Source organism: Synchiropus splendidus, chromosome 2 (genome assembly GCF_027744825.2).
Source record: "Synchiropus splendidus isolate RoL2022-P1 chromosome 2, RoL_Sspl_1.0, whole genome shotgun sequence".
NCBI classification, from domain to species: domain Eukaryota; kingdom Metazoa; phylum Chordata; class Actinopteri; order Syngnathiformes; family Callionymidae; genus Synchiropus; species Synchiropus splendidus.
In genome coordinates, this window is record NC_071335.1 from 25,948,439 (window position 1) to 25,973,594 (window position 25,156).

Sequence of the window (25,156 nt, forward strand, 5' to 3'; positions counted from 1 at the left end):
CAACAACTGCAATATTTGAAACTGAAACCAAAAAAACTGTGTCAAAGGTTAAATGTATTCCCCTTTCCTCAGCTAGACGTATTAGTGGAGTAAAACATGTTCATTTCACTACATCCGCCGTGGGAGCCGACGTATCGAGACACAGATGAAAAGTGGAGAAACGTCTCCTTGGAGCTCAGTAGAAATTGGCTTTCAACTCCATTGACAGCCATTTCCAGACAGAAGGTCCATAAAACCGGCAAGTCATTTGGCTGCTGCGGGAGGTTAAAGCGACTCCCTAACCTGCCGCCATCTGTCGCCGGCTGCATCCGTGAAGCCAGCGACACCTCGGCCCCAGATTAAACTTGGTGTCATTGTTGTTATCGGAGCTTTGGCGGTGACCAGCAAATGAGCTGCACGAGACGGTCAACAAAGTGGAGGGGAAAACACCCGACGGCATTTAAAGGACAGAAAAGGACTCCTACCTTCACGGGACGTGAGGAGAAAAGGAAGCGTGGCTTCACAGCTTGCCTGTAGGAGGGAGAAAAAAGCGTGAACATTCTAATGAGTGCGGCTCTTTGAAACAGGCGTCGTATTTATGGACTTGGCCCTCTGTTCCCAGCCATATTGCCGGTGCTAATGCCATTATTCAAGCCAATAGAGCTTGTTAAATGTTCATGTTCAGACATATGTTTTGGAAAAGTCTATAAAGCAGCGCCACAGTTCCATATTTTCCAATAATTATTTTTACTTTTCGCCTCTTTTTTAATTGTCAGTCCATTGAATATACATCCGTTTTCTCTTGTTTAGGTCCAAATTTACTTGGGCTACACCGCTGCTTTCATTTTTCTTCAGTGACTCCCCAACACCTCCTCCTCTTCTCAGTCGTGACCGACCCCTCCCAGCTCTGCATTCCCCCCCCCAGCCCTTTCCTTTCTCCTGCGTCCAGAGGGAACCAGCTGAGAGACCTTGGAACATATGGTCCGAACGACGGACGGAAGAGACAGGCCAGCTTGGAAGAGGAACTGACGGATGGTGGGAAGATGGGAAAGTGGCATCTCAACGCCGAGGAGGAATTGGAGGACGACATCAAAACCATTCGGCATCAAGCGTGAATATGGACCGTTTCAGATAAACAATAAGACGTTCCAAACCAGATTAGCCGACGCTGCTGGGGGTCCGCTAAAGGACGATGGAAGTAAAATCTCACTCAACACACAAACACTCTCGCTTCGGACTGAGGGGGCAACACGTTGGAGACACGGCTGTTTAAAGAGGACACTTGCTGTGTCACGGCGTGCGGCATGGAGAGTTCAAATGAAACTGACCCGGTATAATTACTCGCTTTGGTAGATGAAGCCAACTTAATGGACCTTCCCTCCGCAACACAGCATCGTGGACGTTTGGCAGGACTTCTGGGTGTGAGAAATCCAAGCTTTACCGCCGACAGCGACACATAACTGAAACCCCTCAAGGGTTTTAAAAGCACCACGACCTCCCCAGTGAGCATGGGCTGATACCATCCTCACAATAACATTTGCCTCTGTGGTGCAACGGCCTTGTGGCTACTGTTACAAACACAAATGAACATAAACACCACGCTCTTTACTGGGATGATAAGACAGTGCAGACTCATCTATCCGGTGCTGGTCACTGCTTTTGTGTGCCACAACAGAAAAACTTCTCTCCCCTCATAACTTTGTATTCATTACTTTCCAGGGTGAATATTTCAGCATCCCAACCAAAGGCTGGTGGCAACATAAGATTGAAATATCTACCACTTTCTTGCATATAAACTGTCAAAGTCTGTCTTCCATGTTCTTCCACGTACAGTATAGGTGTTTCAGTGAGTCCCTGGACGCCTCAAAAGAGTTGGTAGGGTGATGATCGTGAGATCCTCACTTCACTTAAGATGTCACTTGAGGCCACAAGTCCACGCCATGGGTGAAACACATGATCACATGAGGTGTCGTATTTACAAAATGACTTGAACTGTAAATCAAGAGCAAAAGGAGGGGCATTCACAGGGGAGGTGCTCACTCTCCACACCTCCGAGGCTGGAGCGCGCACTCCACTCTTTGGTGTCCTGTTGTGGGCTGGAGCTGGGACAGGGATGAGGCGAGTCTGGGACAGAGCGTGACTTGGTTTATGACTTTGTCACAGCCAAACTGCACAGAAGCGCACATTCAGAGCTGGACACGCACCGGGCACCTCTTCCCTTCTGGAGAGACGTCACTCACTCGGCAACCCCTCCCACATGCAGCGGCCACACACATAGAGGAACAGCGCACCTGCAGCAGACACTCTATCGAGAAAAGCCAGTTACTGTATCATGGTATGAGTATCATAGCATGACTACACTTGATTCATCTAAAGTGGGGCTCTGTTCAAGGTGAGATTGTTTTGGCCCCTGGCAGAGTCCAACTGGAATGAGACCCCAGGGCAGACCCTTGACCTGAGATCAGAAGTCAGGCCTGGGGTCACCATGGTTCCGAGAGAAGGAGTCCTTTATGCCGACCTAAGAGGTGGAAGAGGACGGATGGGTGGGAGACAATGACTCAATAAGCTGTGAGGGACACAAGTGAATGTCAGTGGAAACTTTGTGTGCGTCATGAGCCTTTTCAGCGAACAGATCCAAACTTTCAGCTCACTTACTCAACGAACTTAAGACGCAAGTCTCCGGGGTTACGACTCAGCATTGTGCAGCCCTGCTGTCACGTCCGCCGCACACAATTTCCAAAACAAGTGTAATGAAGCGAAGCCTTCCTTTAACATCATTTACATTCAGACTGACAGAAAAGGTCGACACTAAATGTGCTGCTGTGTTAGAATAAGAGAAACGCAGATCCTTATTGACTCCCCATCCTGCACTGGCTGGATGCGAATGCAAAGAGAATATGCAGTTTCTTCGCCCATCACCTTCTGAACTGGGTCCCTCCAAAGGTCAGCGGCCTGTGATTGAGTGAAAGCTCCGGGTCTGGCGCACAGGCTGTTTGGAATGGCCTCTGACTTTGAATTATTAGCGCGGCTCGTAATTGGAAGCACAAGTGCAAAAGAGCTCTGGAGGGAAGAGAACAATGAGGGAGCTCGTGATAACCATGCACATCGTGTCGTGCCTGGGGCGGCAGCGTGACTTGGTCGTGTCATGAAAAATAACAGTTAGAACAGAATCAACAATTTTAATCACTTGTTCTGCGAAACACTGCAAAAGGCACGTTTTGATTTATTAAAACTTTGCCACTTAATGGGGAGCAAGTGGAGCACTTGTTTTCGCAAATGTTTATACTGACAGTTGAGCGTTGTCTTGCTAACTCAAGAGACCTGGATGTGGAATTGTTTGGATTCTTGCAGTGGCAGGAATTGTCACACATTCTGTTATTGAGTCCAGTGACAAGGGGACGGTCCCAGAACAGGGCCGCCCACGTGGGACCTTGCTCCGTTGGTTCTAGGAGGACCCAACTATGGGTCTGCAGATTGGTGCGTGACCATCTTGAGTAGTGATCCCCTGGTCAATCCTTATCCTGAACCTCAGTCCTCCAAACCAAGGGTTAAGGGGTATGTTGGACTTGGAAATGCAGATACATCCTCAGAATGTAGGGGGCAGCATTATACAAAAGCGTCATTGAGTCGGTCAATTGAGTAGATGAAGAAGGAGATTAAAAAAAATAAAATAAACAATGCAACAGTGAGGTAAATAATCCATAAAATGGGCTAAAATGATACAATGGTTTTCGTAACATTTATATCCCCATTAACATAGAAAATACTCGCTTTCTCCGCCGCTTTGGATGCCATATCTTGAAAAATATGCAGAGGATTCTGGGTAGTCTGGGTGTTCCTCAGTCCAAAGGTAGGTGCCAGCAAATCTCAACTGAGAGGAAGATACTTTCCTCAGTCTTGCTCCTCGACTCAACTTCCTGAGACGAAATCCTGAGACAGACCTTAGGTCACAAGTGAGGGCACTTCTACTACCCTTGTCATGGACCTGGGCTGAAGGAGATACTTCGCACCCGAAAACAGACTCATGCATTTCCGTCCCGAGACAAGAACGCCCACTGGGGGGTTAAATTAAATGACCAATCGCGGCCAATTTTTCAAAAGGGAACAACATCATCTCCTCTTCCTGTCTGTTTACCGGGGAGAACCAAGTGGTCATTCAGTCAGAGTTGAAGGTGCCCTAACCTGACCCTGGATGTTGAAACCAGGAACTGGTGTGCAGGGGCATTGAAGTCTGCAAAAATGGGAGCAGATACGGCACTTTGAGGGACACGTCATTTCCTTTTTTCTAGCACTGCATGTCATTTAATTGATGCATTATTTAATGGTCGTTGATGCGTCACCAATAAATCTTCTGGATGATATCCATAGAGTGTTTTGGGTGTTCTCAGCGGACACTTTCAGGCGACAAAGATGAAAACATTTGTTCCAGAACCAAGAACACACAACATTTTAAAATAGATCAAACAAGGCGCCTCATGTTGTCGGCAGTATCGCGGCAGGCTGTTTATGATCACAAGAATCAAAGATGCACTTGGACGGGAGGATCAGCGGGAAGTTATTTAAAAATGAAATGAAAAGTCAAAACAAAGGAGCAACTTTTTTTTTGTCAAAACTTGTCGGAACCTTGGATTTGTGGTAGACCTGGACCTGCCTTCAGGCCTGCGTGATGATCGACTCCATCATGGCGGTTGGTCCTTGGAAGGAGTGACACAGTTTTTATTGACGGTACTTGAAATTCCTGTCTTGTAGAGGTCGCTGACAATTTACACAAAAGGTGGTCCTGTACGGCTGTCAATAAACCTCCCCACCTGGAATGAATAAACTTCTCAGCATCTCCGACCACGTCGTCCTTGGCTGTCCTTCAGCAGTCGTTGGACTGGATAGATTTACAACCCGGTTGAGAATAAGCGCCCTCGAAAGAACACTCATCCGTTGTGGGTTTGTCGAATCAATGTCTTTCATCTTGTCTATCGTTCGGGAGGTAAATCATGTACTGTGTCAGAGGATTTATAACAATTCCAGATTGGGCACAGAAATTGAATGTGAATGCACTTGGTGTCTTGGTGCTGTTTCATTCGTTTGTCTGAGGAAAACTTGAGGTGAGCAGCAACTAAACCATCACATGAAGTCAGGCGAAGGTCGGCTTGAGGGTTTAAACTCATATAGTTCAACGGGTCTGAAAAACAGATGCAGAAACGTCATGACGAAAATGGAGTACCGCAGTAAAAGCCAGAGAGAAACCAGGGAAACAAACCGCAAAGTCGCTTGTGCTGCTGAGAATCACAGTATTGGGTCAAAAGAGAATTGAAAGTTGTGGCGTAATAACTTCTTAGACTGTCAGCTGAGAGGTTGTCGCCCCATTTATTTCGCTCATTTTCACTTGTCAATTGTCAAATAAATGTAAAATTAGCAGACGGTCCCTTCCATTTAATAGCAGGTTAATTAACGTCCACGGGGGCAGATTGTCTCAACCTCCGAAACTGATTGGTTTGGATGGAATACACGCTTTATTGAAGTAATTCATTTTAGGCAGCAGCTGGACACTAAATGTGTTATCACAGCCCCGGAGACCAAACTGGAGAACAGGCTTCATCGACAACAGCTACAACCGTGCGAAAGAACGTTGGTATTTCTGAACATGTTGAAGCCATGTACTCAGAATCTTGTTCAATGATAAAGTATTTTTTGATCTTAAACTAAGCTGAAAGTGTAAGAACGAATTAGGGATTTTTACTTTTTATGTGAGCAAGAGGCAAACTGACAAAAGCCCGTAGCACTAACTTCACTTCAAAAGCATACGAGTATATGAAAATCTGGGGCATTCACAGACATTTCAGTTTGTACTAGGAGAAAATAAAATGTATTCTGAGCATCTATCACACCTGAGAGCAATTTTGGAGGTGTAAATTGTAGCTTTTATTCCAACACATCAGGCATGTTGGTGATATCTGAGACATTTTAACAATAGACGGCGGGTAAATATGGCTGACATGAGTGAAGTGAGAAAATAATAGCAAAAACATTTTTGCTCTCCACCATCGAGAAAGTATACTTTCAGAAATAGCTGCCATGGCCATCCGCTTTATTATACTTTTGTTGACACATGCCAATGGTACATTCATATATCCGCCCCTCACACTGGCTTTTATAAGGGTGAAAAGCTTTGCTTTCGCCAGAGATGTATGTTGTTCTACGTGTTTTTTATGTCTTGTGAAACGGTGATGAACGGGTGCACGCGGATTTCAGCAGCGGAAGTACAGTTTGTCAAGCAACCAGAGAAAAGATCTTCAATTTTATCGGAAAAAACTCACACTAGCAGATGAAAAAAAAGATCATAGACCATTGAGCCTCGTCACATTAAACCGATGAAATGGCAGACGTTTTATTCACCTTATTCGCCTGCGTGTCTACAGCTCCGCCCACAGAGCCGATTGGGACTGGAAACGAGAAGCAGCAGCTGAGACCAGCTGTGGTGTCGGAACTTCGGACACACCGGCAAAAACTACGTATTTTGAGCGCTTTAATGTCAATGTCAATGTCATGTTTGTTTCATGAGTCAGTCTCCATGCTGGGCCCTGTTTCCAAAACTAGCTTAGAAGCGATCCTCATGTTTTTATAAGCTGGATGCACCTTTTCTACGGGGCAGACAGCACCACTGCACCCGTGGCTTATAGACTGCTGCGGCTTATGTATGGACAAGATCTATTTTCCTTCTTAAATTTAGTGGGTGTGGCTAATATTCCGGTGCACTTTATACTCCGGAAATTAAGGTAAATAAATAAAACCTCCACATTCCGTTGCAGCAACTGGTCCACACACCAGACGCACACAGATTACAGCCAGACACAAAACACTGCAATCCTCTTTGCGGGGTATTAAACGTATCATTACAGCATATACAGTGGGGGTTCTTCCAGAGGATTAGATGTCAAGAACGGTACTTGGTGGAAGCAAAAAAAATTGGATTCGAGACAAACGGCTGATGGAAAAGTGGCGACACACATGATATTTCTATCCAGAAATTAGGTTGTAAGCTGCACGTTTAAATGGAGGACGGCATATTTTGTCTGAGCAGATCTTTTTTGTCGATTGTATTTGTGTATTTGCCAGTGCAACCGTCTCTCACATGCAGGTGATGGTTGAAGATCGTCAGAGAAGGCGACAAATTCAAATCAGGATGGCAAGAAAAGAAACCCCTCAATATTCACAGTGTGTTGTGAAGTCTCATGTGGGCGTCGCTCTTTCACCTGAGGGATCGTACGAAGTTCAGCGGTGACAATTAGCGGCACAAGAGAGAAGAATGGATCTCATTAACCCCATTCATAACTGGCTCCCATCTTGTTTGGGATTCAAAAGGGCGATTTCGTCGGTGGCAACCGCGTATTCTTTAAGTTAACCTGGTTAAGGCACGTCCCACGAAACGCAATCTCGGGGAAACACTGGCCGGTTTGAGGGAATGTTGTGCACGGTGCAAACACTGAGGCTTGCTGAGAGGCGAGAAAAAAGGCATTAAAAACCTTTGCACAACTTTAGTGAACTGCTGCTCATTTGGAGAAATAAACTCAACAGGCGGTAACTTGGGTTCAGATGACTTTTCTCAGCTCCACTGTCAGACACAATGGAATCAGCGCGTCTTCCGAGTACGACGGTGCTCGGTTTAAAAGCGCTGAAACAGTTGGTAGTTGAAACGCCGTCGCTGTTCATAATCAATGGCAATTCCATTTTTGATGCGGAGAAAATGTATCACGCTGTGACATCACGGCGTGTCACGTCCAAACTCATTTTTTGGTCCGCTACTTTTTAATCAAAGCCAAACTCTGAACAATTGTTCGCAAAGCCAAGTTGGGGAATATTTGATGATCATTTCACAGTTAATTTGTGTGTGAATGAAGTGGATTAAATAGAAACAAAATAGACCAAGGAGTGAAAGAAAGAGTCGCAAATGGCTCAGAAGTAAAGGAAGAGCATCGTGAATGGTGAATGAATAAATGCTTGGAGGCACATTGGATCAGACCTGGGCAAAGCGCTGCCTTTTGACGGCACTAATGTGGCCCTCATGAAGTCAGAGTGGAACTTATGAAACATCAGAAAAACAAGTGAAATACGACTATTTTGTAATAATATTTCTTCTGAAGCAACTAGCTTGCGGCCATACTTTCTTACTTGCTATCATACTATCAGACTTACAAGTCATACTTCAATATTCTAGTCATGCGATCACACTTTTCAATGTTCTTATTTGTGTACATATTTGTTTCCTGTATTTATATATACATTTTTTTCAATATATTCCGTTGAATTTCTTCTGTCTTCTGCTTGAATGGCCCCTCACCACACTTCCAGTATATAGTATGGTCCCCTATGAAATTCAGTTGCCCATCCCTGTGTTAGATGGTTCGGACAAGAGGGGCGGAGAGAGTTGGACCAAGAATGTTGGACCCACATGCCCCGGTCTGGGATACGAAGGAGGCTGACTCAGATTCTGAAAATGAATATTCACACGCTGATGAAGGTCGTAGATTGAGACAGAACGTCACACTGCTTCTGTCCGTAGTGACAGCGAGGCAAACATGCAGCAGGTACTGGAGCCGACGCGTTGCCAGGTTGGGAAGCGGTGGGCGTCGCAGTTATGGGCGAAACACCACTTTTTAGGAAAGTAAACTGCTGAAATGTGTGAGCAGTGGTGTTCAGAGGAAGAGTCTCACAGTGGATCAGATGAACATCTGTAAAAGCAATGTAATTCACGATGGCCACCACCTGGTGGCGTCATAATGGGTCACCATTTCCTCACTTCCAAGGTGTAAAGGGAACGTGGACGTCTTCTACTGACGCCAATAACTGAAGCGCATGTGTGACATATCCGGTGGGCAACGTGTCACGTAAAAGAAAGACGGAGGTTGGGCTGAGGTCAGCCATGGGCTGGCGCTCCTTTTGTCCTACACATAGCAATTATACAAGTCAATTGCTGTTAAAATGCCTCACAAAAATCCGATTTGTGGGCTCTGAAAATTACAATCGGGGAAACTGTTTAAAAATTATATATTTTTGAAGCTAATTTTAATTCAGTTTCAAAACATATTGAGGACTTGTTTTCTTCTTCTAGCAAAAGCATCTGCTTCCCAAATCTCTCATCTTCTTGTCATGTTCGTATCATGTTTTGTTGGTGAACTGTTTTTTTTCTTTATACTTTAACTTGTTTTTTCTTGACTCGAGCTTGTGTGGTCCACGTAAACTGACTTGGTGGGTCGGATTTGGCCTTGAGTTGGACACAGGTAGAGAATTCGGGGCAAGTAAGGCTCAGGTGGAGGGAGCTAGAAACATGGCGGAAGAAGAAGAAGATGAAGAAAAAACAGACAAATTTGGCATTTGCTGTTCAAAGGCTCTCTCTGACCACCTTGTCCTTGAGGTTCTGGATTGACCACGACCAACACTGCGTCGCAGATCCAGGACCAGCTGTGGAAATGAAAAATCAATTGACACGGCAGAAATCGGAACCTCTTGTGACCGTTGCCGTAGCGACAGGAAGCAAATGGACGTGACCGCACATCTGGCAATGCAGCCCAAACAAAGTGACAGGTAGCTTTCAAGGGTGCACGTTTGAGAGGCACTCTCAGCCTCGCTGCCTGTCTGTGCCGCAGAGATCCCAGCCAATAAGGCATGGTATGGAGATTTAGACCAAGACCCTCGCAACTCCCAGGCTAATTATCCAGGTCTCAGCGTGACTAAACTTTAGCTGTTTTGTACCTTTCCTTTTCCACATCTAACAATATTTTCTCATTACACAACTATCCCGCAGCCCTGCAGCTGCAAAGGGAGAAATCTATAATGTGATTCCAACACATAAAAATGCTCCTTCTTCTGTTTGGTTTGTTAGAAGCAGCTCCAAACACAGACCGAATGGAAGAAACAAACTGTGTTTAAAGACCAGAAGACGGAACATTCACCGACTTCAGCTTTGGGCCTGATCCTTCAGGAAGATCTTTGGAGCTGGGTAAAAGATGATGACAGTTATGATGAAGGGTTCTTATTGTGTCTAGAGAACTCAAACACCGTCTGGAAGCAGTGAACCAAGGGGTCATACAGCGGCCCCTTGTGCGTCTGCAGCAGGGCCACATTTACATAGAGTTACGTCGTCCTCTCTGTACAATAACTCCAGAACGACCGGTGCCATTGAAAATATACGAGCAGAAGACGAGAGATTGTTGCGGCAGAGACCCAGTCGGCTAGTTATTTTATATGATTTACAATGTCGTTTCAGTTTCAGACGAGGAATGTTCAAATTTGCGTTTTCAGTTTGCCAATTCATGTTTCATCTTCATAGTTTTTCCCCGGGTCTGCCCTAGGGTCCCCTCCTAGCTGGGCATGCCCAGACTACCTCAGTGGGAGGTGTCCAAGAGGCGGTCCATAAAGACACGCTCGCTCAACTGGAAGAGCAACGACTCAACTCTGAGTCTCTCCCTGATGTCAGAGATCCTCATCCGAAGTCTACGCTAGAGTTCCTTGGTTCCTTCCGTCACTTATCAGATTGTGCTCGAGACAATATAGTCAGATATTTCATCCATGCTATATGTCTTGTACTGACTGTAGCATATTTGACAATAAAGCTGACCTACCTACCTACAAGATCAGGGCCTTCATGACAGTAGGTAAGAAGTTGTTTTACAGCTGAATTGAAGTTCCCGTACTTCATTGTTGGTCACCGTTGTTGACACTTTTCCCCCTTGTTTTTGGAAAGCATCTGACAGAACCTAACCTAAAGCCTTGCGATGAGCTACTGCCACTTCTTCTCTCCTAGTATTTGCTTCTGAAGGACAGTGTTAATGTACACTGTGCACCGCGGTGCCAGAGTTTCTATCGACAAACACCAACCAAAATGTACTTTTCTAATCCCCGCCGAGGGAAGGGAGAGCTTGGCCTCGCCACATATATTCAAATGAATTCAATCCCCGAATGAGCCCTCTGATCCTTCCCCTGCCCCGATGTCATTCTTCTTGCTGCTCCAGCCTTGGCCACCGCTCGTGTATAATTAACATTGGTACTAAATAATTTGTGTGGGACAAGCATACAAACATGATGATGAGATGTTTTCATGAATATTTGCTAAGGTGTATGACTTCGTCGGCTCTCACCCGGGCCTGGCGACACATATGGTCAGTCGTTCTTAGGTTCATTTCTGTGTCGATTTACTGGATTCCCACACCGTTTTGCGTGTACTGTTCCCCCCCTCATGGCCCCACTATCAAGAGGATGTCCCGCTCTCTCGGGGCACCAAAGCATTTGAGTCTCTTAGTTCATGTTTCCGAATGTCCATGAGTGGAATGTCAGTAGTTCTGCCACGGCCTTGAGTTTGTTTAAATGCGACACCTCTGTCAGTAGTTTCTGTTCGGTGTTTGGTTCACAACAGCAACAATCTCAATCGTTGTCAGCTCCCGGTGGTGGGGATGAAAATTATGGACCGAGATAGTCGGGATAATATTAGCTTTGATCAGAGGGCCTGCTGCCTCTGTCGTGAAATTGTGCTCGCAACACTGTGAATTAAAAAGCGGTGTTCGCCATCACATCAGTGCCAAAATCCTGTGAGACAAATGTGCAAATAACAGGCTGACGGACTACCGCTGCCGAGGAGGGTTTGTTTTTGACACAAATCTCTCAGTCTCTAGGCAAAAATAATCCAGAGAGGTAAGAACATTTTCCATTAAATCTTAAGGAAAATCTTGATAATGGGACAAGAAACACATGACACTAATATGTTCTCACTCCAAAGGCATCAAATAGCGACTTCAAGTGACTTTCGCGTCCCATGTAGACGCATTACGCTTTCAATTGAAACACTTGCTGAGCCTTCTGTGGCACATCCTGTTTGTCTGTGTACTACAATAGAGACCTTTTACTGACCTGGCTCAGGATCCTGAATGCAACTTTGAACTGGACCGCACCTTCAGACAGGGAGAATAACAGGATCGGAGACTGAAAACATGGTTCGCAGTTGGATGAAAACAAATACAAGTAACATTTGACTTACGACCTCCTCGACTTACGTCCACAGCCAGCAGATGCTTATTATTATTTTTCTTTTATTCAACGTCTGGCACAGCAGCACGTCGCAGCCCGGCATCACGGACGACAGTTACAGCAGCACAGTATCCCAGCATCTCACTCTCTCACAGCCATCTACCACTACAGTCGTACCTATAACCCTCACGTCAGCTATTTTGAATGGCACTCGACTCACATCCAGTGTGACTTATGACCGGTAGGTCGGAACCGATCCCGGTTGTAAGTCGGATCTTACTTGCAGTCCCAGTAAAGCAAATGTTTTCAGAACACAGAGCCGACACCTTTATATTTCAATGCGAGAGACTTAATGTGAAGAGCGAGTATTTCTGGGTTGTTGAAAAAAAAACAGTATATTGCCTTATTACTTACTTACTTATATTGATATCTCAAACTGGCTGACAGTAAAATGGATCCACTTTGATTTAAAATGTATGCATAAAAAACGGCAAAGTCATCATGTTGGAGTTGGTGTAAACAAGGTGCTCGGCGGAAGTCTGCGCTCTCACAGCGCTTTTCTCCTCAGACAGAATAGAGGAATTAGAAGAGCAGATCATCAAGTCTGTGTTCAAGATATATAGAAAATGTTCTTTTTTATTTGAGGCCAACATCCCTGAGAAGCAAGCACGAGGGTAAAATGAAATAGTTGTGGGTACGAATAATCATTGAGTGACTTCACAACAACGTTTATCCAGGAGTGAGAACATAGTGAGTATATACTACGTCTGCACAGGTCGCTTCATTGAATCACTGCACAGAGTACACAGAGGCGCACTTTACTAATTCCAATCCAGCGTGCGAGCGTAATGAAGATGTGGGGGCGTCATTAATACTGGTCATTACGATGCCTGTAGGACCCAGACAGCAAGAAGCACACAGCACTAAATGAGACACCAAATGGAAACCCTCCATCTCTTTCTTGGCATTGTACCATTTCGCTCCCTCTCCCTCTCTCTCCGGCTTCAGTCCATTAATCTACATCCTTCCTGCGGAACCTTTCCCTTCTCAGGGCACTTTTTTCCCCCTCCCTACTTCTCATTCCAAATGAAATTAGCAGAGACAGTGAAACAAGGCATAAAGGTTTTTAGTGCAGGGAGAGTGGGAAATAAAAGCAGTGTGGAATGGGAGGGTGTGTAAGTCCTTAAATCCACCTGACCCGAGTCTCAAATATTTGAGTGATAACAGCAAGATACGCACAAAAACGGCAGCAATAATACTAGTAAATTGTCAAGTCCCATGGAGGAATATGTTGCTGATGGGAAAGCAGACTTTTGCATCCTACACCGGGGCCGAAGCCTTCAGTGTTGCATGATGTCGCATTAGACTTTCTATTGAAGCACAAGTTCCAGCGCGTCACGTAAACAAACAAACAAAAAAGTATTTTAGTCCATTGAAACGCCTATCCGTCGTGGCATGCTGGAACACAAGGAACAGGGAGACGTGCAGAAGCTCGCTCAAGGAGTCATATTGGATGTCTACTTCTAAGTGACGGTACAGAGTCACCGTGACTAAAACGCACGGCCGTTTGACAGGCTTTCAATAGCAACACCTTCGTGTTCCTTTTACGTATTGCACTGCCAGTGCTTTGTACGTGCAGCGCAGCGCAGCGCACAGGAAGCATAGACATAGAAACTTTCTGAAGTCATGTTTTGTCCAACAAAGTTTGGAAGCAATTGTCAAATGGACAGAGTTGCTATATCACACTCAAATATGTGTTTATAAATTGGAAGCCATTTTACTCACAAGAGACTCACACAAAAAAAGATTTGTTCAGCTTCAAAAGATGAGGAGATGAGGAGATGTTGGAACGTGTTATGTTCCATTATAGCGTGTTTACCGAGACAAAAGTTTGTATAAATTGTCAATTATTCCGCGCTTGTTTCTGTAACAGGGTCGACGCATATTCCGACTACGCAGGGTGAGAGGTGGGGGACACACTTGACAGGTCGCACACAGGAAACACAACTCAAAGAAGTGGACTCACGAGGCTTTAGACCGTGGGAGGAAGCCACTTATTGAGATGATGATAATGACTGCCACATAAAGCTTTACTCTTAGGTGGTACTGTCATGATGGACTTCACTTTAACAAGCTGTGACAGCACAGCTTCTGCATGAAAACAGTTCTACTTCGTAGCAGGAGGTTGTGGGTTGAGTCTGGTCTGTGGAGAATAAAAAGAAGAAAAACAGACGGAGACAGAGGCTGGAGATGACAGGACGCAGGGAAAGACTTCGGGCCCCACAAGGGGGTGAGAGAGACAAGCAAGGAGGGATAAACAGAGGAAGATTATGAGGGGGAGCCGGCTCTTTAGGGAGTAATATGAAAGCAAGAGACCCGCTGCCCCCACGAAACAGATGATGAAATCCTACAGAAAGACGGCGGTAAGTAAAGGGAGACCATTAAAAGTTGTTGATGGATCATTAAAAAGGGGTTTTTTTCCCCTTCAACTTGCTTTTTTTTTTGGGTTTCCTGCTGCCAACAAGACATCGGGAATTTATGTGCAATTATGAAACGCCTTATATTCTTCTCTGAGCTTGACGGCATCTGCAAATCCCACAAATCTGCCCATAAAGGATGATTAAAGGAAGCAGGTGCCAGGGAAAATGGAGGCACCTGGCAAAACAACACTCAATAAGGAGACTGAAATTGCTGCAGACGGCAAGCGCGACAACGACTGGAGCATTGTTTTATCCGACATCTGAGCGCGTTCTCTTCTGCGTCCAAATCACATAAAAATATCGCTTCTCTTGCCAAGTCGATATGTGATACTCCAATTGTTGAATTCCTCAGCTCCAATCATTAGTGAGCAATTACAGCGGGTGGTGTAAAAGCCAAACGCCGCGTGGCACCGAATAGCATTGATAGAACGATCAGTCACGACAAGCACCGTCATATACAGAATGGTGTTTTTGGCTGGACGTGATTTGGCAGCCAGCTGGGCAACATAACCTCGAAACAAACAGACAACACATAACACATCATGGAGGTGCACAAGAACCTGACGGTTTTTGGCATGTTCCTCACGGATGCCAAAAGAAGCTTCATCATTCATAACTGAGGTCCGTTGCTGTTCACAGACGCACCGCGTGAGGACCACTGCAGACTGGAGACAAGTCCACTTCTCATGATTAAAACTAGCGTTTTTTTTATTGTCACCCAGACAGTAAATATCAAAACTCCCAACCCTGATTCAATGTTTCTCTATTGCGTCTTTATTGGCAACACACTTTACCTGAAAATTGTCAAGGAAAGGGAAAGTCAAGTACCAGGAAAACAAATAGATATGAGTATGCAATAGAGAGTCAAGTATGGGAGCAACATATGGCGCCAAAAGTGAGTGAGCAAGTGAACTCTGGTGCTCCAGAGTGACACCGAAGTCACCCTTCCGCATCGCATGTTCGGCTTTCATTTGAGGCACATGTTCTGCCTTCCTCACGGCGTGGGCAGGGCCTCACAAAGGAAGTAGTAGTGAGCTCATCCGATCCGCTCCTTATGGGACATGGGTACTGCATTTCACTGCATTGAAACACCTGTACCTCAAGATTCAAGGCTGAAGGTTGACTTTGGTTTCAAGGTGTCAACATGGGACGCAGTAGTCCACTGGAAGATGGTCGCTATTTGACGCCAAGAGAGCGAAAACGGGATGATTTGAATTACAGTTACACTAACAGTTTACAGTTTGGATGAAAGCATCAGCTTCATTTTATGTAAAAGAAGGTTATAGAGCCTTCAGATTATGAGACAAACTTGGCAACAAAGGTCAACAGTGAGAGAGCTTCCTCACTTTTAGAGCAACAAGAGTGCAAGTCTTTACCTTCAAATTCCATCCCATTACTTCTCTCTTCCCACACAACTGTAGGAAAAACCAAAGTGTTCCTGGGTCACTCTAGAAATGCCGGCCATTGAGGGCCACATCTGGATCCAGATTTGGTCCCAAAGCATCTGATGCGTCACGCTAGGTCTTGGTTACTGACCAATGTTTGGTGCCAATAGTGAGGGAAAGCATGTACTACTGGTAAAAGAGCTTTGCCTTTTGTCTTTGCTCCGTCATCCTTCGCACTTCTGAACAAGATCAAAGACTCTTGGACAAGACACTCTTTTTCCGACCTCAAGGGTCAATCCTTTACTCATTATCAAAATGGCTGAGTTCAACCTTTAATGGAAAAAAGTTCGCCTTAATCCCAGTAATGGCTGTAAAGAAATACAAAATAAATAAATACATAAACAATAAACACTGATCTAACCGAGTCGTGTCTCAAGTTCATATTCCCTGATTTACTGGAGCAACTATGTCATTGGATGAAACGTTTTTATTTCGCGTCTCTCCCATCCACAGTTGCTGGTCTGCAGGAAAGATTCGGCTGCGAACAGACAGTCTTGGTCTTATCTATTTCAGTCACATGCCATCCATCTTCTTTATGGTCCATTTATCTAATGCCCGCTGCAACAGCAACTCTTTCGTGTTCTCCACCCCATCACAATCGATCAGGCTATTTTCATATCCTAAATTCAAATGGTGACAACTGACCTCTATGGATGTGTCTGCCAATATTGGTGTCTGCATGATGGGGAACTCCATCGAGTCAATATAAATGTCAGTTGAAAGCCTGGGATTCAGTTGTTGCTACATAAAAATGTGAATTAAAGGAGAAACACCCACATTTAGGGGGTTGTTGCCCATGGCTTTTCTGCCCATCCGTCTGTCTGTGAGCAACACAACTGATGACGGTGACGCATTCACGGAACAGACCAAACCTCCAGCTCCCAGAACGCAACTGCCACCTGCAGTCCATTCACTAAAAATGAATCCAAATATAAAGATAAATGTAGCCACCATAATAGGGTCAAGTTATGGGCCTGATCGCACGGGTTGTTGGAAGTCTTGCTGGAGCCCCCTCTCCCCGTTCATCACATGCTTTGGAGACAAAGTAGAGGAGGCCAGATGGTTTGGACATCTGAGGAGAAGTGAGAGAACATTGGAAGGACAAAGTTGGAGATGGAAACAGGAGAAGGGAGCAGCAAAAGAAAAACACAGGTCAAGACGATGCGGGTGATGATGGTCGGTGAAGGTGGAGGCAGCCCCGGATGGGGTTTTTGCTTTGACTCTGTGTTTCTCTTGCAGGATATTCTAAGCAAGCAACACGAACACAAGTAATTCTGCTAGTAATATAAATGAAAAAAGGATACTTCCAGCCGTCCATCAAGCAAAAAGGACAAACTTGAACCATTTGCTCCTGAGTGCTACTCTGAATCCGCCCACAGATAGATATTCAATTTCCGCAGAGGTACTTAAGCTAACAGGAGAAGTACACGCTCTCTTCCCCGGTGGCGACCTGGGCTGGTCCCCGCGATGCTTCTCTCCAGGATTCTCATCTCACAAGTTCTTACAATTAATTTGCCCTTCCTGACAGTTCTCATTACCAGGTGCTTTTGTGGACAATATGAGCTCAAAAAGAAGCAGAGTTGGTGAAGAAGCAGAGCAGTCATTGAACTGAGGCGAGTCATAGACGACCTCTTCTGAATAGAGCAGAGTCTCTTTGTCGGTAAAAAGAGTTTGGAGTGGAATCTCATCTTGTCTGAGAGCCACGTCTGTCATTTCAGTTCAGTAACGTATCTATTGGGGACGTATGGTTCCTAGCACGAAAAGTGGGCCGAGTCCAGTTCACACCAATAATCATTGTTGCTGGAGATGATACGACAGTGGGACGCCAGTGTTCGCAGGGGTTAAGGTCCTAAGATGACTGCGAATGGCCTGGAATCATGAGAATATCTACAGTGCCTCCAACAACCCAGACTTAGAGAACTTACTTAAATAAACTCTCCGCATGAAATGTTGATGTTCAATACCACTGATTTCTTTTTTAATATTCATCTATCTACAAACAATTATTATACTGGCAACTCAAAACTGAAATTGCTATTAAAATATTTAAACAAATAATGCCATTGTAATTGCACTGTTAAATCAATTTCAAGATATATATATATATATAATTTAATAGTTTAAGTTTGATTGAAAATAACACAATATTTGGTAGATAAACTTGTGCTTTATTAATCTTTTCTGGTACATTTTTCACCAAAGCTGTTTTATTGTCATTGGACTGTATAATTTAAAAGACCTACTTTAAATGGTGAAGGACCATGGAATCCTTACATGAATGAATCTAGGCTAAAGTTAGGATGGGTGCGATTATTTCAGCGATATACATACTACTACTTTTATTATTATTTCTGACTGTACTTTACCTGGGTGTAGCCTGCCTGCCTGCCTGTACATAACAGGCGGAAGAAAAGTAGTTCCCACCGAGCACTTGTCTCGACAGGATCTCAATAGTTTAGTTACTTTTATTTGTGTTCCTGTGAGGAATATACATGACCTCAAAATACTTCGAAAGTATCAATATTTTGGTTTGAGACTCGATTTTAGAGAATCAAGATCCGGTATCGGAGGTATCGATATTTCAGGATTGATCTGCACATCACTGGTTGATGGATGACGCTATGAGTTCCACGACCACAAAATCAAGAAATTGGCTGACTAAGACAGAATCTACTGTTAAACACAGAATATTGTGGCATTTTAAACTGTTTTTGTGAGGAAGAGAGACGTATGTTTAGGGAATATAGCACCGAGGGAAGCTACCCTGGAAAACCCGTCCTGTCACCCATGACGTAATATATATTGATGTTGGGAAAGAGTTACCTGTTGGCATTTCAGTGGAGTAAAAAGCGTGTCCCTTGCCGTGTGGTACTCCACGCCAGGGTGTGGAGTCACAGGGAGAAGTTCGGAAGCTCTCTCTATTGGATCATATCGTCAGTTGCTATTTATAACCCCTTAGCTCTTTTCCTTCGTGACAGTGTCATCATAATGAATGAACTATAACCGGCTTTAAATGACAATTGACACGGTGTCGTATGTAGGATGGAAGGAGCACCGTCCCATGGCTTGCTTACCCGCAACCTCCGTCTTGTTTTTACACCTTGCCGCTAAAGGCGCTAAAGGCGGAACATGCACTTCAACTGAAAACCTAATGTGACCACAGCCAACACCGGGGATGCTAGCAATATCCACGGTTCAGTGCAGATGCAGTTAAAAGTAACAGTATGTTCGATAAGCCCTGCATGATAACGCCAAGGGATTCCTGTGGGTATTTCGTGAACACGTTCTTTGAATGTGTGAATCTGTGGATGTTGAATCGTGGGGAATAACTGTGGCCCACTGTGCTAAATAAAGCCACCATTTTTTCTGAACTGTTTCAGCTCTTGGAACTACTTTTTAGCCAGATAATGAGGCGGCAGTTTGAGCTTGCTCTAATCTTGGAATTGGAGTGTGAACATAAAATTGGGATTCATTTTTTGCAAGAATGATTTCTGGAGAGCTCGGATCACCATCGGGTGTAAACCGAGAGAGTTGCTGTTTTTTGTTATTACGCGAACACAGATATAGGTGTGGGACCATTGGCATGATCAAAGAACAAATCTTCCAAGAGTTCGGCCGAAACATGGCCGGTCACATTGGGAGGAGGCCCTGGGGCAGACCAAGTATGGAACGGGACATAAATAAATAAAAATGATTTGCTCGTCCCCATGACTCAGTCAGGCCTTTGGCGGTACCAGTCCCATTACTGGGGAGCTATTTGTCAGACACATTCGCAAATCCATTATTTACAGCTTATTCTTCTGCCACCTGTTTTCAACATGTTTTCCCTCTCAACAGATTGTCAAGGAAATCCAGCGAGCAGATGTTGGCACGGCAGGCACTGAAATCTTTATGGCTCCAGTTACCCATTAAGGTATAATCCAAGCAAAGTGCAAATCGGTGGTTACGTACCGGTTATTTTAAGCGGGAACCTCCGCAACAGCGTGCGCCTCTGAGTCATAGCGGTGTAAATATGACAAACGCAGGCATCAAAACCTTAGCTGTACTTGAGTGACAGGTCTGATTTGGCACTTGGTAGACGCTAGGCTAAAGCAAGGAGCATGAAGACAAACATCCCATTCAATTTTTGACATCAATTGCTGCTGGGAAAATGGCATTTGTTCAGAATAAAACGTATAAATAAAAAGTAAATAAAAGGTCGCAAACGCTCTTGATCCCCCTGAGGTTTCACTCCTTTAACCCTAATCCACAATGTCGGTTTATGTCAACTCACGACACGTCTGGACCCCCAGACATTTGACTCCATTGAAACAGTGATGCGTCAACATTGGACACAACACTAGCTAACGTGACACAGGTTTTGGTCAGACGGTGCAACACCTTCTGTTCTCACGACCGCATAAAACAGTGGCAGAAAATGGATGGTCAAGCGTTCAAACATAAAGCTTCTCAAGATTTTTAGCTTGAAATGACAAACGGTGAACACGACCTCTGCGAAAATTCCGTGGTGACGATGTCAGATGTAGATGATACACGACGGAGACAAAAGCAACCTGATCAAAAAAACTTGCATAATTGTCTTATTTAACAGACTGAAGTAGAAGTGGTGATGGGAAGAAGAAAAGCAGGTACAAAAAGTCAGGCAGAATTCAACCACCAGGGAGCCATTAGACGTTCGTGTCAAGACACTTCGACGTAGGCTTCCTAATGAGACGGCGTCTACAGGATAACAACAATCGGAGAAGGCTTTTAAACTCAACACACAAACACATCTGCAGCTGGCAGCTGTGAGAGAGGAGGCTGTGGTCCCGGAATCCACTGAACCGTACAGAGAAACAGTCGACGAACACTTTCATCCTAACTGTTGGACTTTGCTGAGATGCCGGTAACAAGACGATATAGAGCCTCTGGGGAGAGTCAGACAAAGATGAGAACGGAAGAAGTGCCCAGATTGAGAAACATACTGGGTACTTGAGGGTTGCTAAAGTGATGCCTAAATGGGAGAAAGTGCTTGTTTGGACAGTTGCAACGACACAAGAATGCTGTCTGGAAACACTTTGAATTTCTCGCGACGCTGTTTCACATGACAGTAAAAAGGGCCGCTGTGCCATTGAGCGACATGACAGGCCGACAGGAGAGTGAGAAATGAAACAAGCGAAAATATCGCTCCTCGCACTAAATTCATCCTTCGCTCCGATCAGATTCCAACTCCCTCAACTTCAACTGCTCTGAACAGAATGATCTTTTCTTGGCCATTTTACTTATCCCTTCCAAATGTCTCACTTACATCAGCTAACAGTTAAATACTGTGGGACATTCCATGAGATATTTTTTTTCCAATGATGATCTGGGCTGGATATAGTGGAATATCACAGTACAACTACTTCTTCTTTTTCTTTCAGCTTCAGGATCATCCTCCTCCATCTCCCCCTGTCCTCTGCTCCCTCTTCTCTCACACCTACAAACCTCATGTCCTCCTTCACCACCTCCATCACTCTCCTCTGTGGCCTTCCTCTCCACCTTCTGCCTGGCAGTTCCAACCTCAACATCTTCATCTACCAATGTCCTGGCTCCCTCTCTCTCTCTCCTCTGTACATGTCCAAACCATCTCCATCCAGCCTCTCTGACTTGGTCTCCTAAACACCTGAGCACATGTGCTGTCCCTCTGATCCTATCATCATCCTGCTCACTCCCAGAGAGAAGCTCAGCATCTTCATCTCTGCTACCTCCAGCTCTGCCTCCTGTCTTCTCCTCAGTGCCACTGTTTCCAAACCATACAACGTTGCTGGCCTCACCACCCTTTTGGACACTTTCCCTTTCATCCTTGCCGACACCCTTTTGTCACACATCACACCAGACACTTTTCTCCAATGATTCCATCCTGCCTGCACCCGCTTCTTCACCTCTTTCTAATCTTTACCACACATTTGTGTTTTAGCTACACCACACTTATACAATAAATACTTGCTAGTAGTTTTGAGTTGTGGACACTTCAGGGCACTTTCCCTCCTTCACCCTGCACTGAAGAAACAATGTTTCCAGGATTGTGACCATCAACCGTAAATCTAACTCCAAAAATGCAAAGGTTCAGCTCGGGACAAACATTATGACCAGCACAGTAAGTTGCTGTGAAGGATTCATGACTCCTCCATGCTTATTAAAGAGTCAGCACCTCTCTTTGATTTCCCATCCATACTTTCCTTATCCCCTAATCCTCCGTGACAGACCAAGAAGTCCTTTAATAATACAAGAGCTCCTCAGTCTCCTCTGCTACCGGTGGCAGATTCCTGCGGGATTCAATCACGGTCGCACTAATGAGATAAGCATAGCTAATGCGCACAGCTCCGTCTTCTTCAAGGAAATGCAGCAGGGGCGACTCAGGGAGGTGCAACTACCAAGTGGTGCCACAAAAGCACCGCCAGCATTTACCTTTCAATACACAGCGCATTTCGAGATTTCAGGATACTGAAGACAAACATTCAATGAAACTCACTCACCACTCACATGTGGACTCCCTTCCAACGAAAATGAAGAGCACATTATCAGTTCATCCTGCACTTCATCTTCATTTAGAAAGCACCTTTTGATCTGGTTTTAATTGAGTGCTTTTCAATTACAAAAAAGAAAGGTAGAAAAAACCTTGCCAAGCTGCTCATTTCCACCCATGTTTTTTTTAGCCCAGAATGAGACACATTTTTTGTGGCATTGCTTTTAAATCCAGGTTTTAAACTCGGTCGACTAACATTGTGAAAAACAACTCGCAACTCATCAACGACTTCTTCACATGTTGCTGCTGTGAATTATTGTCTCGGATACTTTTCTCGAGTTCCTAAAATGTACAGTCAAAAACAGTGGAACCCATCTGTTGCAACTCTCCGTAGATGTTTGGGCTACTACATCAACACAAATGCAAATAAAACATTTAGAAGTTTGCTCATGGCATGTTGCTTTTCCAGCGATGTCATTATACAGCAACAGAAATATTTAGCAAAACTGTTAACAACAAGATCTATATTGAACACAAACAGCATCTTCATGTTAAAGTACAAGCGGATATGCTGTTTATGTTGTTGAAGTATCTAAGAATCTTCTTCCTTTTAGAATATCAAACACAAAACATCTAAGCACTTGACAATCCACAGAAGATGCAGCACCATCGTGTAACCCTGGTGAGTGCAGGGTAGCGCATACCAGTAAACAGAATCAGCCTCCAGTTGCTAGTTCATTGTAAAATACCAATAATGTCTACACATAGTGTTTCGTGATGACATTTTTCCCGGATTCGCGACCTTTTTTCACGGTCTGATTTCTTACCTGAACGAACCTCAGAGGTACATAGATTGTTGTGGAGTATCTATCTGCCTAACATATGTCCCAGTGACCTCCCTCTTTTGTGAGACAGGCCCGAACAAACCGTCGATGAGCTGAGGGAACATGGTACTAGGCATCGTTCGCAGTCATGAGCGAGGACTTGACAAGTGCAGTGAAACAGGTTAGTTATCGGGAAATGCCTTACGCGCACTCACATGGCAGAGAGTCAGTACTCTTGCCAAGGTGCCTGTCCTCCTCCGCTGGTTCTCGGTTCTGGTTCAGACAACAAATTTTGGTGAGAGACTTTTAATGAGAAGAGAGGGGGTGCGAAAACGATCACAATATTGACAATATAGATGCTGTAAGCACTTAGATTAAGACGTGTTGCACGTAGTTTTACAAGACATTTGGGGGCCTCCCAGGATTCTAGAGAGTCACGCACAAATGTACGTTTCTGTGTAGTGGTACGGTAAGTCCGCCCATGCAAACCAGCAGAGGTATGAGTCTGGGCTCCGCCTTCCTTTAAATATCCTATCTGATATCATTCACAATCCAACAAGCTCAATGGGACAGTCGGTGGTCAAACCACTGGATCCACATGGTAGTTGGGAACACCATCCAAATTCTGTTCCTCTACCATTGTAACATTTCCTGCAAACCATATGACAATCTGTCCAGAGTTATTTTGCAGATGCAGAAAGATTATCAAGGGCGTGAGGCGGAAAATGGCCGGTCTGTTGTACAGAGTTTGCTCATGAAAAATGCAGCCACCCAAACTCCAACCGAGCGACGAGTCATTACCACCTGACCTGACTTGGTCCACACTTGAGCATCCTGCAAACAACAACCAACATTTTCGTAATGGCAGTATCCATCTTGACCGCTGCCGAATAGGCACCAGGAGCGAAGATCCATCAGAGCCTAAACATCCAGGACGTTGATGTATTATCTTTCAATCTGGCGGAGTCATGAATTCATCATCAAGACAAAGTGGCCGAGGTCCGCTCGGACCCGGAGCTGCAGAACTTCCACCAGCTATCATTCAACTCCAGAGTGGCGCGTAAACGTTAGCAAATCGAGGATTCAAATGAAAGACGCGTCACTTCAAACGGAGCAGAGTGAAGATGCCGTGAGAGTTAGTGATGAGGAAAATTGCCAGGGAGAGGCGGCGCGGATTAATCAGAACCGCCTCAAGGTGGACTGACTTATCTCTCCCCTCGCTCTCTGGCGGCATCAATCTGAGCAATCTCCATGGTGACAAGTGAGACATGAAGTGCGCAGCGAGGTTCGCCCACGCATGCACGCTCTCATACAACAGTCATCACTCGCCGTCTCCAGACCTTTGTGCACTCCGAGGACCTCGGCGTTTTTCTGTTTTTTTTAAAGCACTCAACACGTCAGCCTGGCGGCGGCACATGCCCCAGTGACTGCCCACTCCTCTAAAATGTTACTCCCCCATTACAGCAATTAGGTGGAACCCACTTGGCATGGGCACTTTTCTGCTATGAACTCAGAGTGTCAAGGTTTCAAGTAGTTAAATCACCTGTAGAAGAACGGCAACAGTTGTCTCTCGCAGCTGAAAATCCATGGAAAAGATGGCCATAATTCTCTGCTTATTTATAAGTGAGGGAAGGACACCACTGGAGGCAGAAACCTTGGAGCCAGATCCAGTCTCCTTAACAAGGTCCAGACAGTTTCGTAGCAGTCGTGAGCTTCAGACCGAGTGAAGTGCTGTGGTGGCCATGGTGGCTCCTGGCACTAACAAGCTGCAGGGATTAAAGGAGGAGCGGGGCCAACATGAAGAGGAGCAACCTGCGAGTCCTTCTTTAATGACCTGGCAGACCTCCACTCAGAGGATCCCCCTCTCCAGAGTCAGAATTCTGTCGGGCCTTTGAGCCAGCAGCCCCAGCGACAGGATGTTATGGATCG

The 25,156-nt window shown here is 45.0% G+C and overlaps 1 protein-coding gene across 4 annotated transcripts in view; it reads right to left on the minus strand.

The window, feature by feature from the left end:
- Positions 1–25,156, minus strand: part of LOC128755048 (protein phosphatase 1 regulatory subunit 29-like) — a 221,333-nt gene that overhangs the window by 81,986 nt on the left and 114,191 nt on the right. For 3 of the 4 annotated variants that reach the window (XM_053858246.1, XM_053858245.1, XM_053858247.1), the window contains one exon: positions 465–510. The exons of the other annotated variant lie outside the window; for it this stretch is intronic. The gene's annotated coding sequence lies outside the window, so the exon portion shown is untranslated. The remainder of the gene's footprint in view (positions 1–464; positions 511–25,156) is intronic. 4 annotated transcript variants of the gene reach the window in all.